The 14,593-nt window shown below is 42.1% G+C and overlaps 1 protein-coding gene and 1 pseudogene across 1 annotated transcript in view; both read left to right on the forward strand.

The window, feature by feature from the left end:
- DIP2B (DIP2 disco-interacting protein 2 homolog B (Drosophila)) overlaps positions 1-14,593 on the forward strand; it is a 232,157-nt gene that overhangs the window by 71,069 nt on the left and 146,495 nt on the right.
- Positions 12-7,006, forward strand: LOC105001503 (annotated as a pseudogene).

The raw sequence follows: 14,593 nt of genomic DNA on the forward strand, positions 1-14,593 counted from the left end.
TCTTTATGGTCCATCTCTCACACTCGTACATGACTACTGGAAAAACCATAGCTTTGACTATACTGGATTACTGATCTTACAAATTTTATCCCATTTTCTTCTCCAGGAGATCTTCCCAGACCCAGGGATCGAACCTATGTCTCCTGCATTGCAGGCAGATTCTTTACCACTTGAGCCATGGAGGAAGCACCTATCTGTCTTATACTTTGAATGAATTATTACTAGTATATAATTTGTTTTTAAACATCATTCATTGGTCATTTGGAAAATATTGAATCAGTATGTTAGGTACAGCTTTCAAATTATGACACATTTCATTATACATTAGCAAAAGTTGTATTTGTTAATCTCATATTCAGTCTCATAAGAAAAAATGCTAAGTATTTTAAAGCTGTCAAGCTCAAGTATTCCAAAATTTTGACTTTTGCTTTGAAATTACCGCCAGTTCACTGAAGTTTATGATTGTTATCAGTGCTGCTGGTACCAAACTCACTTGGTTAATTTTTAAGAGAATGTCTGCCAGATACTCAAGTCTGAAAACCATAGTTTGTCCATCAGTTCAAGTAGAAATGATGTTAAAGTAGGAATGGTGTATGGGTGTTAAGTGCTCTTAGGAGGTAGCCACTGCCATCTGTTGGGCATTACTTCTGGCCAAACTCTCTCTGTCATCCCTGTTCAGTGAGGTTACTGGGGGAACAAGGTCCGCAAGCCTCATGCTGTCCCTTGCAAGGTGACTCACCACTGTGGCTCTGTGCTGGTTTGCCTCATCCTTGTCTTCAGGAACACTGGCACCATCTCAGTCCCTGTGCCCAAGAAGCTACTGATGATGGCTGGAATTGACCATCGCTGCATCTCCATCCTGCTGCCATCACTGCCATCCTGAGCAACTTTGCCAAGGCCACTTTTCATGCCATTTCCAAGACCTACAGTTATCTCACCCCTGATCTCTGGAAAGAGTCAGTGTTCACTGAGTCTTTGAGCCTCCATATCAGGAATTCACTGACCTTCTTGTAAAGACCCACCCCAGAGTTTCCGTGCAAAGGACCCAGGCTCCAGCTGTAGCCATCACATAGGTTTATATGAAAAAATATAGTGAATGAAGCCAGTTTAGAAAAGAAAAAAGACAGCCAGTTCAGCTCAGAACTGTGTAAGTGCTTTTCCTTGAGACGACACAGAATATTAGAAAGATGTGGATTCAGGGATCAAGATGTAATAAAACCAGTAACTTCCACTGTATATGTATGGCCTAAATCACCACTCCCTTGATTTGTGCCATTTTATCCACCATTGCTTTTATGCTATGAGAGCAAATAATTTAAAAATATGAATTTTGAGATCCATTGTTATGGATGAAGAGCAAAAGGTTAAAATATAAAATAGCCATTCACACAGTAAAAATGGTAAAAAAAAATCTTTTAATATCATTATTAAAGTATTTTATACTTTTCGGACCTTTGTAAGTTCTTGCAGGACCCACAGAAATCAATGGATCACATTTTGGGGAACTACTGATTTACAGTAGTTTGTGGCTTGACTTGTTTTTTTCTCTTTTCTCAGATTTGTTGTATTTGCCTTTACTTTTACTGAGATAGATACTATAGATGTGCTGATCTGCGTAGAATACCATTCCTGGTCACAGCTCCACTTTGGACTGGCAGCCTCTGCACTAGAACAATGCTAGGACTGACCCTGGGCGCAAAAGAGAAGACTGGTTCACAGCCTCACCTTGGCCTTAAGAAGCACAAGCAGCAGGGAAGGGCCATAAACCTGCTAGCCTTGTTGGCTTGCTGTGTGTGCGTTCAGAAACTGGTCACATCACACGGACCTGAGTCCAGAGGGAGACTTTAACTGTGAGTCAAGTGCTTTCCTTCTGAAGGAGTCTTTCAGGCTCCAGGGCGGGAGAGGTTCTCAGGCTAAAATGGGCCCTCCGCAGCTCTCTCAGACCTACGCTCTAGTCCCAAAGCTTCTGAGTCATATCACAGCCTTTTCATTCTAATTATCTCCAGGAAAGGGTCTCCAGACTTCCTGGCTGTAATGAAATTTAGGAGTTAAGAGGTTTTTCCTTTTGAGTACTCATCGATGCTCCCTTGTGAAACTTAAATCCATTTCCTTTAGTTTTGTTTTTAATAAAAATAGCCAGTAAGAATGCACCTCGTGCTACTGCTTTATATTCTGAAGACAATTTATTTGCTGTACCTTCACTCCAATCTATTTTAGCTGTTTTTTTTTTTTTCCTTCTAATTTTTAACCTGGTTCCTTTAATCCAGTAGTCCGGGACTGGGGTGATTTTTGCCCTGCAGTGGACGTTTGACAGTGTCTAGAGGCATTTTCGATTGTTACAACTTGGGGGGATGCTACTGGCATCTAGTGGATAGAAATCAGAGAGCTGGCCTTCATTTCAGCAAAATCACTCATTCTGTTGTTACAGTAAGATTTTCACTGAAATTATATTCGGTTGATAGGACTAGCCAACAGTGCATAGCCTCTATCAACTAAGAAATCATCCAGTCCAATATGTCAGCAAGACCAATCTTAGAAGACTGTACTTTAGTCCTTCCTTGTAATTTGTTAGCTTTTTATTGTTTTTTTTTTTCTGAATTAACAATTTGATTTTACTTTGCATATTATCTAGAATTGTAGTTTTATTTAGAGAAAATATTTTGGTTATGTTCAGAATAATTAAAGCTTTTAGAGGTAGGTTACTCTTTTGAATATGAGTTATGTTTGTACCTCAGCTCATAATACATCATTTGTTTCTAAGCCTGAGTAAGTGCAACTGCCTGATGACTTTTTGAAAAATACAGGTTTATGGGCCCCAACCAAATCTTAGAAGAACTCTTCTAGAAATTCCTGTAAAATTCCAGATTTGGAAACCGCTGAAACAGATACGTATTCATAAACTAAGAAATGTTTAGAATAGCTGCTGCAAAGAGAAGATGGTCTTTGTGGCTCTCAGAGATAACATCCACCCTCCTGGGCAACCAGTTCTGTCAGTGAAACCAGTCAGGTAACCCTCCGATTGGCAAGGTGGAACTAACCGGAGCAGTGGTGTCCTTAAAATTTTGGCTCTTTCCAGTCATATGGTGTCCAGTTCATTTTATCTGCCACAAGTTTGGTTTGAGAAGGGGTTGGTAGGGAAAAGAGATGTGGGAAGGGATGGAGGAGAGTTGTGTAGTAGAATCAGAGAAATATGATCTACCTTTTGTCTCAGGAGGGGAATTAATCAGTGCTGATTTCTCCTCAGTAGCATTCATTTGCTACCCACATTCGCCACAGTGGTTAAGTGTCTTTAAAAGCTACTTCTGGTATAAATTAATCTGACCAAGGCAGCAGGGCCTCTGGGAAGCACAGAGGACTGTCCACTCCATTCCCAGCAGATACTCTGGTCTCAGTCCTTCTCTTCCTCCCTACTTCCTTTTCTCCCTTTTCCTCTCTGCCTCCCCCTCCTCCTGACCAGGGATCAGCCCTGACCCCCTGCACTGGAAGCACGTAGTCTTAACCACTGGACCGAACCAGTCCTTTACTTTTTTTGCTAAAAGAGAAGTTAGTGAAGGTGAGCTTGTTTGTTGTGGAGGTTCCAAGAGCTCTGGAGGTCAGACATTTGTTGAGGAAGGAAGGAAAAGTTGATCACTTTTATTTTACTTTTTCCCTGTTGTCTTCATTTTTGAGCCTCACATGTTACCTTTAATAGTGATAGAGGCAGAGCTTAGTGTGGAAGCCAGCCAGCCTGCATCCGAACCCCTGGGTTGGGCAGTAGTGCCCCCTTGTCTCAGACTGCACTGGGGGACCTGGGCAGGCCTTACGCAGTAAGACACATGGTCAATGGGGCAGGCTTGATCCTACAAAACAGACAAGAGAGAGGGTTATTTTTGAAATAAAGTGAATTTTGTTTGGAAGGATAAGGGCTTCCTTTCCTGATGAGTTAGTTGTTAAGGAAGCAAACTAGAATTTTGGAAATGAAAAAAATTATGAAATATTGGGGAATATTTATATTGGAAACATAAAATATTGGTTATATTTTAGTGTTCTGGATTTCTTTGATTACTTTTTTACTTTTTTAAATGGAGATTTTCAAATACATTTCAGAGTAGAGAGACTAGTATAGGGAATCCATGTATACTGATTACCCCAATATCAACAGTTACTAACACATGGCCAGTCTAATTTCATCTATACCATTACCCACTTTCTCTTACCCTCTTCAATTATTTTAAAGCATATCAAGTATCAGTATGCATTTTAATCTAGAAATATGTAAGATAGTCTGTGGTCACATTTCCTCTGATTATGTAATTTTTTTTTCATTTGGTTTGTTGTCTGATCTCTTTTTTTTAAAGATGCTGATGATCTGATGATTGATTGAAATCCTGGGAATGTGTAGAGAGTCTGTAATACTCTGTTTTGGTGGGAGAGGGGACATTTACTTACATTAGATCAGTGATTTCCGAAGATGGTATTACAAACCTAGGTCTTGGTATAAATTCGAATAACAACATTGATTGAAGGAAGTATTGACCGTGTATGGGAAGTCTTAACTGAAATTCCATGTTGACATAACCACGGTCTGAAATGGGGTTCATCACTGTCAGGAAGCCCAGCTTTTAAGTTTGCTTTCTCAGGTTCTAAGAAGAGTACTTCACACCTTTCCCTCAAACCTTACAGACTTCTGTTCTCTCAGCTGATGGCTTTGTTTGGTGCTTGCCTGAGAAAATAAGAATCTGTCTGGAGGGACACCCTCAATTGCCCTCCTCCTCATCCAGAGGTTTTTGTTTTGGCAGCTGGGCCACTCTCCTCTCATTTCCCTCCAGTTGGATATAATGGAACAAGCTCTGGTGCACCCCATCTGTAGAAAGAAATTGTCCCTTGTTAAATTCACCTCTCTTGATTTCTAGTGGCCCATTTTTTTCTCCCCTTCACAGTCAAACCTTTCAAAAGAGTTGTCTATTCTTTCTTCTACCTTTTTTCTCTTCCATTCAGTCTTTGAACCACTCGGTACTGGCTCCGTTCCTCACTACTTCACCGAAACCATTCTTGCTAAGAGCCCCCAGGTCTTCTGTGATGGAATCCAGTTGTTTTCTTTCTGTCTCATTAGACAAGTCCTTCTCCTTCTCCTTTACTGCCTCCGTGCTCTGCGTGACCTCTAAGTGCTGGAATGCCTCCAGGCTCAGTTTTGTGCCTCACTTCTCTTTATTTGTACTCCTTTCCCTTGGTCATTTCACTTACTCTCATGGCTTTAAATATCATCTTTATGCTGATGACTCCTGAGCATGTAGCTGCAGCCCAGACCTGTCCTCTGAGTTCCACCTGGAGATCAGAAACCTATGACTCAAGCTTCATTGGTACAAAACAAAGTTCTGGCTTTTCCCCCTCAACCCTTTTTCATTTCAGTTAGTAGATCCTGATACACCCAATTGCACAAGTCAGAAACTTGGAAATCATCTTATATCTTCCCTGTCTCTGTCCAGCCCATCAGCACGTCTTAACAATTCTACCTTACACATATCTTAAGTATCTTCACTTCTCTTTGTCTATATTTCACCACTAAATTACTATCATTTCTCAATTGGAAAACTGCTTGAGTGTCCTGATTGGTCCTTCTGCTTCATTTTTGTCTTCTATACACTCTTCTGCTCACAGGAGGTACAGTGCTTTATGAAAAACACAACCATATCATGTAACTCCTTGCTTAGTTCTTAATGATGGCATTTCATATAGGATAAATTATTGACTCCTTAGCATAGCCTTCAGGGTCCTGCCTGCTTCTCCAGCTTTGTCTACTGCTTTCCCCTCCCTCACTGTGCAAAGCAAAGTTGCCCTTTCACACTGGGATCTCTCATGCCCCAGGGCCTTGACGCTCACTGTTGCTTCTCCATACACTGATCTGTCCTGACTCTTCTCCTTACTGTTCTTCAGGCTGTCCTGACTCTTCTCCTTACTGTTCTTCAGGCTGCAGCTTAAATGTCACCTTGTCTTACAGCCCTTTTCTGATCACCCTTCCCAAAGTGGCTACTTGCCCATCTCAGTCTCTTCTTGTCACATTACCTGTTTTTTTCCAGCAAACATTTATTGAGTGCCTACTCTGTGCCTGACACTGTTCTAGGCACGGGGTAGATAGCAGTGAGCAAGGTAGATACACTCAGGAAGCTTCCAGATAGTGGGCAAACAGATGAACCACAAATATATCATATTCTGATGGTGATCTGTGCTGTGTAGACAAATGGAGCAGGTGGAGTGAAGTGAGGGATGGTGTTCTCGACAGTGGTTAGAAGAGGAGACATTTTGACAGGGATTCCAGTGAAGTGAGAGAACAGCATCTCAGGTATGTGCTGCTTTTCTAGAACTGTATCTAGAAATATAAGCGTTAAGAAGTCAGAGGTTTCACCTCTTCACCGAAGTTCTTGAAAGCTAGCACAGTGCCTGACCTTTGGTAAATACTCATCATGGGTGGATGACCTTTAGAATTCCACATAATTGTGGCATTCTGGGAACCACATGGCATTGAGGATGTGGCCCACCTACTTAGTCTCTTGGACTCCAGTCTTTTCATGTGTTGAGTGAAGGAATCCAGCTCAGGAAGTGAGCTCTGAAGACTGCCAGCCTCACTCTGGATGCTGTGGATGTGCTCTGTGCCTGGTTTCACCGAAATGGTGAAAAGATTGCATGAGAGTTCAGTATTCACATAAAAACAAGATTTGCACTTAAAGTTATGTCAGCTGCAGCCCTGAGCAGAATGGCCTGGAGGAGGCAGGAGGGTGGGTTGTTTTGGAGCATGTGGAGGGGCTGGGCAGGTCCAGGCAGGAGCTGAAGGTAGCCTGGACTCAAGAGGTGGCCACAGAGATAAGGGAGAGTGCTGAAGAAATGGTGGGACTTTCCCAAACTTGCACAGAATTGAGGCGAGAACCCAGACTTCATAATCCAGCACTTTCACTCTACCACTTCTCTTGATGAAAGTGAAGTGAAAATGTTGACGGCTCAGTTGTGTCCAACTCTTTGGAACTCCTTGGACTGTAGCCCACCAGGCTCCTCTGTCCATAGACTTCTCCGGGCAAAAACACTGGAGTGGGTAGCCATGCCTTTCTTCAGGAGATCTTCCTGGCCCTGCGATCGAACCCTGGTCTCCTGCATTGCAGACAGATTCTTTAGTCTGAGACATCAGGGAAGGGAAGCCTACTTCTCTTGATACTTAAAATGTCTTTGGGAGTTCCCTCGTGGTCCAGTGGGTAGGACTCCGCCCTTGCACTGCCAAGGGCCCCAGGGTCAATCTTGGTTGAGGGACTAAGATCCCACAAGCCATACTGCTTGCCCCCCCGCCCCAAAAAAGTCTTGAAGTCAGCCTCGTGGAAAAGTTGAAATCTATGGATATGTGTGATGCTAGTGAGTTTAGTTAGAACAAAGACTGCTTTCCAAAAAACGTTATAAACGTCCATATCAAAATATGCCCATGTGAAAATGTGCTTTTGCTTGTAGTCTGTGCATCTTTGGACACATTCTCAGGAACGAACTTGACTGGAAAACAGGAGAGGGAATGGTGTTTTCACTGTATGTATATCTTTTGTATCTCTGGATTTTGAACCACAGGTCAAGGTATGATGAAAGTTAGTAGTACATGTCGGGTAAAACTGAAGCTGGTCTGCTCTTAGGTTTCTCTGTTTTCCAGATGCAGCCACATTGCTTTCAAACGAGTGCACCTTAGGAAGGTGTCTGTCTTCACACCAGTTGGAACTATGTCAAGCCAGTTGACTTCTAGATAAAATTGGAGCTTGACACGGTGTCGAAGCTCCGTGTCTCTTCTTGTACCCTTTTCTGTCCTCAACAGGATAGTTTAATATACATGTTCCCTTGTCCTTTTAGATTCTGGGGATGTTCTGTTACTGTCACCTCGTCTTTAGGCCACCCTCTTGTTTCACCCTTCACTTGCTCTATGAACTTTATTAAAATATTTACATGATGACTAGTTAATTAAAATTACTTTTTACACACTTTACTCTTATGACTTGGTGGGTACCTCTGTCCCCTCTTCCCTCTCCCACCAAGACCATCAGAACCTTGGCTGGGGATTCCCTGGGATTTGGGGCTGCAGCAGGGAAGGGGTGCCTGACCTAGGGGAGTGTGGACCTCCTCAGAGCTCACACTTGACTCTGCTCCCCAGATTCCAGTGCGCGCAGTACCAGCTCTCCCCTCTTCATCCTTGATGTGAAGACAAAAGTGATTCAGGCTGTCCACCAATTCTTGGTCTCTCCAACAGGCCCTTTGTTCCTTATGTCCCCATGTTTATCTTCCTCTGCATCTTGGCACCTTTCTTCTGTTCAAAAATTTTCCATAATTTTTCTCCCTCTTTTTCTTTTCTTCACTTAAAAAAAAATTTGCTTTCAGTTCAAAAAAGATAATGATAATTAAAGTTACCTTATGACCACCACTTCTTTCGGATGTCTGTTCTATTAGAGGTTATGGATGTATCTTTGATGAGAAAGGAATATTTTTCATGGGACAGTCTGTTAGATTCTGTCCAAAACAAGACTACCATCTTATTATTTTAGGTAGTAGAGGTGCTTAGAAGTGATTGTGTCACGTAGGAAGTTGCCGGTACTGTTGCACTAGTTCAGTCCTAGTCTGTGTGTGCAGATTTTCTTCCTCTCCTTAGTGTCCCCTATGCTTGGAGGTCTTATGTGGAAGCAGCAACCCTAAAAATACTTCTTAAGCGTTTCCACTTCATTTTTGAAAGCCTGCCACCCGTGCTTCTCTCTTCTGCTCTTCGTACAGATTCTTTTCAATTTTCTGTTTCCTTAATCAGATATTGCAAGTGTTCTGCCTACATTTCTCTTTTGAGGTCCATCAGAGAGTAGAAAAACAAGTTGTACTATACTTTAAACTCAGCCCTAGTTGTGTTTGAAAACAAGGTATAGGAAAGAAAGTTGGAAGAAAAACTGTCTCTTGGGACCATTGACTTTTATAAAAATGTAATCTATGGCCATAGAATTTATTTTGGTATTTATTTATTTAATTTATTCATTATAATGAATAATTATTCCTTATTCATAATGAATGAATTTATTACTCATTCATCTAGAATACTGATGAATGAAAGCAAAGCTAGGCATAAATGTTCAGTTACCCAGACCCTCCCCCTGCAAAAAGAGAAAACGAACCTTGAAATAATACAGTGGTAGATATTCCCAGGTGATGCAGTGGTAGAGAACCCACCTGCCGGTGCAAGAGATGCGGGTTTGGAGAATGAAGTGACAAGCCCCTCCAGTATTCTTGCCTGGAAAATCTCATGGACAGAGGACCTGGGTGGGCAGCAATCCATAGGGTAGCAGAGTCAGACATCACGGAGCATGCACACACAAAATAGCTTTAGAAATTTTGTTAGTGTCAGTGCCTCTGCTGTACTGTACTTACACAAGATTCAGAGTTCCAAATGGATGTACAGTAGTTATTTCCTTACTAGTCACGTCGCTGAGGATCAGGAGGAGCTTTTTTAAGTAATGCTGCCTGAATGAGGTACCTTTCTATTCCCTGAGTTGTGGAGAAGAGGCGCCTGTAACAAGACCATCCAGACTAGGATTCCATCCTTTAACCCAGCTGCTGGGTTCTATGTGTATGGCCCCTGCTGTCCATCTGGATTTTGTGTCTGTTTCTATAGAACATTGTAAGTGTGGAGGGTGGAGTGGGGACTGGTGACGTGAAGTAACCTATCAGGGAGAGTCTCTTAATGTTCAGAATTTGTATTATTTATGTTAAAGGTTGAGGACTTTTGAAGTCCTTTGACTGAGTGAAGTGGCTGCTACATGTCTGTTAATTTAAAATTGTGATAGTCCAGGTGGTTGACTTAAAATGGCTGAACTTCTTAGCAAGTAATTGCCATAACATAAAATAAAGCTGGGGCGGGGGCGGGGTTAACAGATTCCATTTTCTCTAGGATGATGAGAAACATTGTTTCTGAAGATGTGATAATTTGAGCTGAGACCTGAAATGATGAGAGGAAGTCCATTTATGAGAAAGTCTAGGGAAGGTGTGTTCTGGGCACAGGAAATGGTTGGTGTGGTTGTGGGGGGAGGGTCCTGCAGAATTGATACATTGGAGGAAGTGCAAAGGGTGTGAGGTCGGTGAATTAGAAGAGTGGTGATGGGATCTGTAGATACAGGTGAACAGAGGTTCTTCTGGGCCAGAGGAGGATTCGTCATGTTACCTAAATTTTAAACAATTGAGTGATTTAACACCATCAGGACAACTGACTGATGTAACACTGAAATATGTTCTGCTGCTGCTGCTGCTAAGTCGCTTCAGTCGTGTCCGACTCTTTGCAACCCCGTAGACGGCAGCCCATCAGGCTCCACCGTCCCTGGGATTCTCCAGGCAAGAATACTGGAGTGGGCCGCCATTTCCTTCTCCAATGCAGGAAAGTGAAAAGTGAAAGTGAAGTCGCTCAGTCGTGGGTGACTCTTAGTGACCCCGTGGACTGCAACCTACCAGGCTCCTCCGCTAACCAGGAGTAATTATTTTCTGCGATTCTCATGCTGCTTTCTTTCTTTTTCCTACTTGGAACTGGTGAAAGTAAGGTGCTGGAGGAGATAGAGTAATGTGCGGGGGCTTTCCTGGTAGCTCAGACGGTTAAGCGTCTGCCTACAATGCAGAAGACCTGGGTTCGATCCCTGGGTCAGAAAGATCCCCTGGAGAAGGAAATGGCAACCCACCAGTATTCTTGCCTGGAAAATCCCATGGACCGAGGAGCCTGGTAGGCTACAGTCCATGGGGTTGCAAAGAGTCGGACACGACTAAGTGACTTCACTTTCACTTTCCTTCTCTTAAAGGAAGGAAGAAAAGGTGGCATTTGTCGCCCCCACTGGAGAAACGACTGAGGTTCACAGCTGTGGGCCAAGGAGTGACTCACTGGGTTAATTGTCACAGTACCTGTTACTGGAGAATCATTACTGCGATCATTTCCAGTGAAAGCTTCCCCCCCCCCCTTTAATAGGAATTTAGGCTTTAATATAAAAGTATAGATTGATCACATTTTAATGTTATAAAATTTTAGTCTGTTTATGGACCAGAGCCCACATAGGAAATTCCTTTTCAAATAGTAGGAACTTAATTGTCTCATTTCTCCACAAAGGCGTGGCCAGATGCTGCTGGCTGAACTTAATGCCTAATTGTTGAACCTGAAGCTATTCTAAGATTTTATTATATCGATCTTTTTGTTTTTCCATCTGGTGTGTGTTATTTTAAATCTTTTACTTTTTTTCTCTTTAGCAGGTAACTGAATTTCAGTCTGAGCTAAAACTTGAGTTTTATGCTTTTTCTACAATCTTTCTCAACCTTTCTACTCTTGCTGAAATTAAAACTCATACACTAATTAGAACTTATGTATAGCTTTAGACTTAATGTCCTGGTATTGAATATTAAGACCAGAGCTGAATTTAGTCTTCTAGAAATGTAGAACACGTTGACTTTATGGTAAACCCAAAGCAGCAGCTATCATTAAAGATAAGTTAGGGGGGCTACAGTCCATGGGGCAGCAAGTCAGACAGGATAGAGTGACTAAACCACCACTCTTACAAATGACTCCACCCATTTTGCATATGAAAAAGAACCTATCAGAGATCAGTGAATCACCTAAGGCCACAAATGGAGATGTTGTGTAGGCAGTATCAGGAAAATCAGTAGTTCCTGTTAAGAACACACCCCTTTGTTTCAACTCTTGAGCTGCTGGATTCCAACCAACCCTTCCTAAGTGGTGCTAGTGGTAAAGAATCCACTTACCAATGCAGGAGATGCAAGAGACTCAGGTTCCATCCCTGAGTCAGGAAGATCTCCTGGAATAGGAAATAACAACCCATTCCAGTATTCTTGCCTGGATAATTCCACGGGCAGAGCAGCTTGGCGCGCTCTGATCCTCCATGGAGACGCAGAGAGTCAGATGTGATTGAGCACGTTTATCTATTTAACCAACCCTTCTCTACTGCCTTAATAATTAGAGCACAGAACCAAATAGATTGAAATTCATATTTACTCAATGAAAAGGTTTTATAGTAAGTGTGAAGTCATCAGATTATTAATCCAAGAACTCAACATTGACTCTCAAACCAGAAAAGTACATTAGAAATACTAAAATTAATGTATTTTAAAAGTTTAGCCCAGCTCAAATGTAACATACGTTAATAGGTATTTTCCTTGTAGCTCAGTCGGTAAAGAATCTGCCTGCAATGCAGGAGACCCAGGTTCGATTCCTAGGTTGCGATGATCCCCTGGAGAAGGAAATGGCTACCCACTCCAGTATTCTTGCCTGGAGAAGTCTATGGACAGAGTAGCCTGGCGGGTTATAGTCTATGGGGTCGCAAAAGGACACAGCTGCTAAACCACCACCACCATTGTTTGATATATGATTAAATGTTTTGTCTATCTTGGTCTTATATCAATTTAGATACAATTTGCTGTTTTTATTTTGCCTGGCTGGTTTTTAGATAATATTCAGTTTGGTTCGTGTCCTGCTCTTTGTGACCCCATGGACTGCAGCATGCCAGGCCTCCCTGTCCATCACCAACTCCAGAGTTTACCCAAACTCATGTCCATTGAGTTGGTGATGCCATCCAACCATCACATCCTCTGTTGTCCCCTTCTCCTCCTGCCTTCAATCTTTCCCAGCATCAGGGTCTTTTCCAATGAGTCAGTTCTTTGCATCAGGTGGCCAAAGTATTGGAGTTTCAGCTTCAGCATCAGTCCTTCCAGTGAATATTCAGAACTGACTTCCTTTAGGATGGACTGGTTGGATCTTGCAATCCAAGGGACTCTCAAGAGTCTTCTCCAACACCACAGTTCAAAAGCATCAATTCTTCTGTGCTCAGCTTTCTTTATAGTCCAACTCTCACATCCATACATGACTACTGGAAAAACCATAGCCTTGACTAGATGGATCTTTGTTGACAAAGTAATGTCTCTGCTTTTTAATATGCTGTCTAGGTTGGTCATAACTTTCCTTCCAAGGAGTAAGCGTCTTTTAATTTCATGGCTGCAATCACCATCTGCAGTGAGTTTGGAGCCCAAAAAATAAAGTCTGACAGTTTCCACTGTTTCCCCATCTATTTCCCATGAAGTGATGGGACCAGATGCCATGATCTTAGTTTTCTGAATGTTGAGCTTTCAGCCAACTTTTTCACTCTCCACTTTCACTTTCATCAAGAGGCTTTTTAGTTCCTCTTCACTTTCTGCCATAAGGGTGGTGTCATCTGCATATCTGAAGTTATTGATATTTCTCCCAGCAGTCTTGATTCCAACCTGTGCTTCCTCCAGCCCAGCGTTTCTCATGATGTACTCTGCATAGAAGTTAAATGAGCAGGGCAACAATATACAGCCTTGACGTACTCCTTTAAGGGCTTGTCTTTCAGAATTGGTGACCCACCTTTCCACCTTTTTTTTTCTTCTTTGTGGCTTTCAGGATCTTAGTTCCCTGACCAGGGAAAGTGCTAAGTCCTAACCAGTGGACTTCCAGGGAATTCTCCCAGCTTTCAGCTTTTAGCCGTCATGTAATTCGTCTGGTTTTCTTTTGTAATTCTTCTGACATTTTTCTCTTATTGAGAGGGAGGAGCTCTACGTTGAATAACTTGATACGTTAAAAAAATTATTTTCATAGTACCATTAAGTTAAATTGGCTGCATCAGTTATCACAGAGCTTAGATTCAAGGTCTAAAAGGAATAACACTTTGGCAGCTGTTGGCTCTAATGAGAGTAAAACCGTGCTAGCACTGGAAATGCAGGTTAACAAGCTCGTAGTACACACAGCTGGTAAGTACCTATCCCTTTATGTTTCAGTGAACATATTTAGGGCTGCAGAGTAAATTGGTCAGGTCTTATTATCAGAAAACATCAAGTACACCACAGTTATGCTTAATGTGGCCATCGAGGAGAATGCTGCATCCATGTTGCTCATGTATGGTTTTTTCCTTTCTTTGTGACCACTGAATGTATTAACCAAAAGTCTGTGTATTGATTTATGTTGTAATATTTATTTATTCACAGAAGAAAAATCACCAGATGGAGTAAAGTAAAAATGAGAAAGGAATGAAATAAGTGGCCGCTGGCACCTGGCCTCCTGGAAATGTACTGAAGGGCTCCTCGTTCTCCCCTTTTACTCTCAGCCTTCCCTCTTCTGCCCTCAGAGTGGAATTTCTTTGTGCCTTTGTGATCTCAGAACTCCAGTCATTTTCTCCAACATGGTTTCTTTCCTGCTGTGTTTTAGTTACTTACAGTGTCAGTGAAGCTGAATAATTCTACTGCATATCGCCAGTAGTTGCTACCATCTTGCACAGAGTGCTCCAGCCTGACAGCTCTTTGGCTTTAAGACTTTTGATTTGTGTAACAAGAATTTAATCTCACTTATCAGGGCTTTATATAATGGCAACCCACTCCAGTATTCTTCCAAGGACAGAGGAGCCTTGCAGGCTACAATTAATGTGGTCGCAAGAGTTGGACACGACTTAGAGACTAAAGAGAGAGATATAAAATAAAACCTTGGGCAGGAATAGAGTTTGTTTTCAAATATAAACTAAGGATCATAAGTAGAAATGAAAAAGCGAGAAATTAGGAGAGGGTCTTAAAG

Source organism: Bison bison, unplaced genomic scaffold, assembly GCF_000754665.1.
Source record: "Bison bison bison isolate TAMUID 2011002044 unplaced genomic scaffold, Bison_UMD1.0 scf7180017864383, whole genome shotgun sequence".
Lineage (NCBI taxonomy): Eukaryota > Metazoa > Chordata > Mammalia > Artiodactyla > Bovidae > Bison > Bison bison.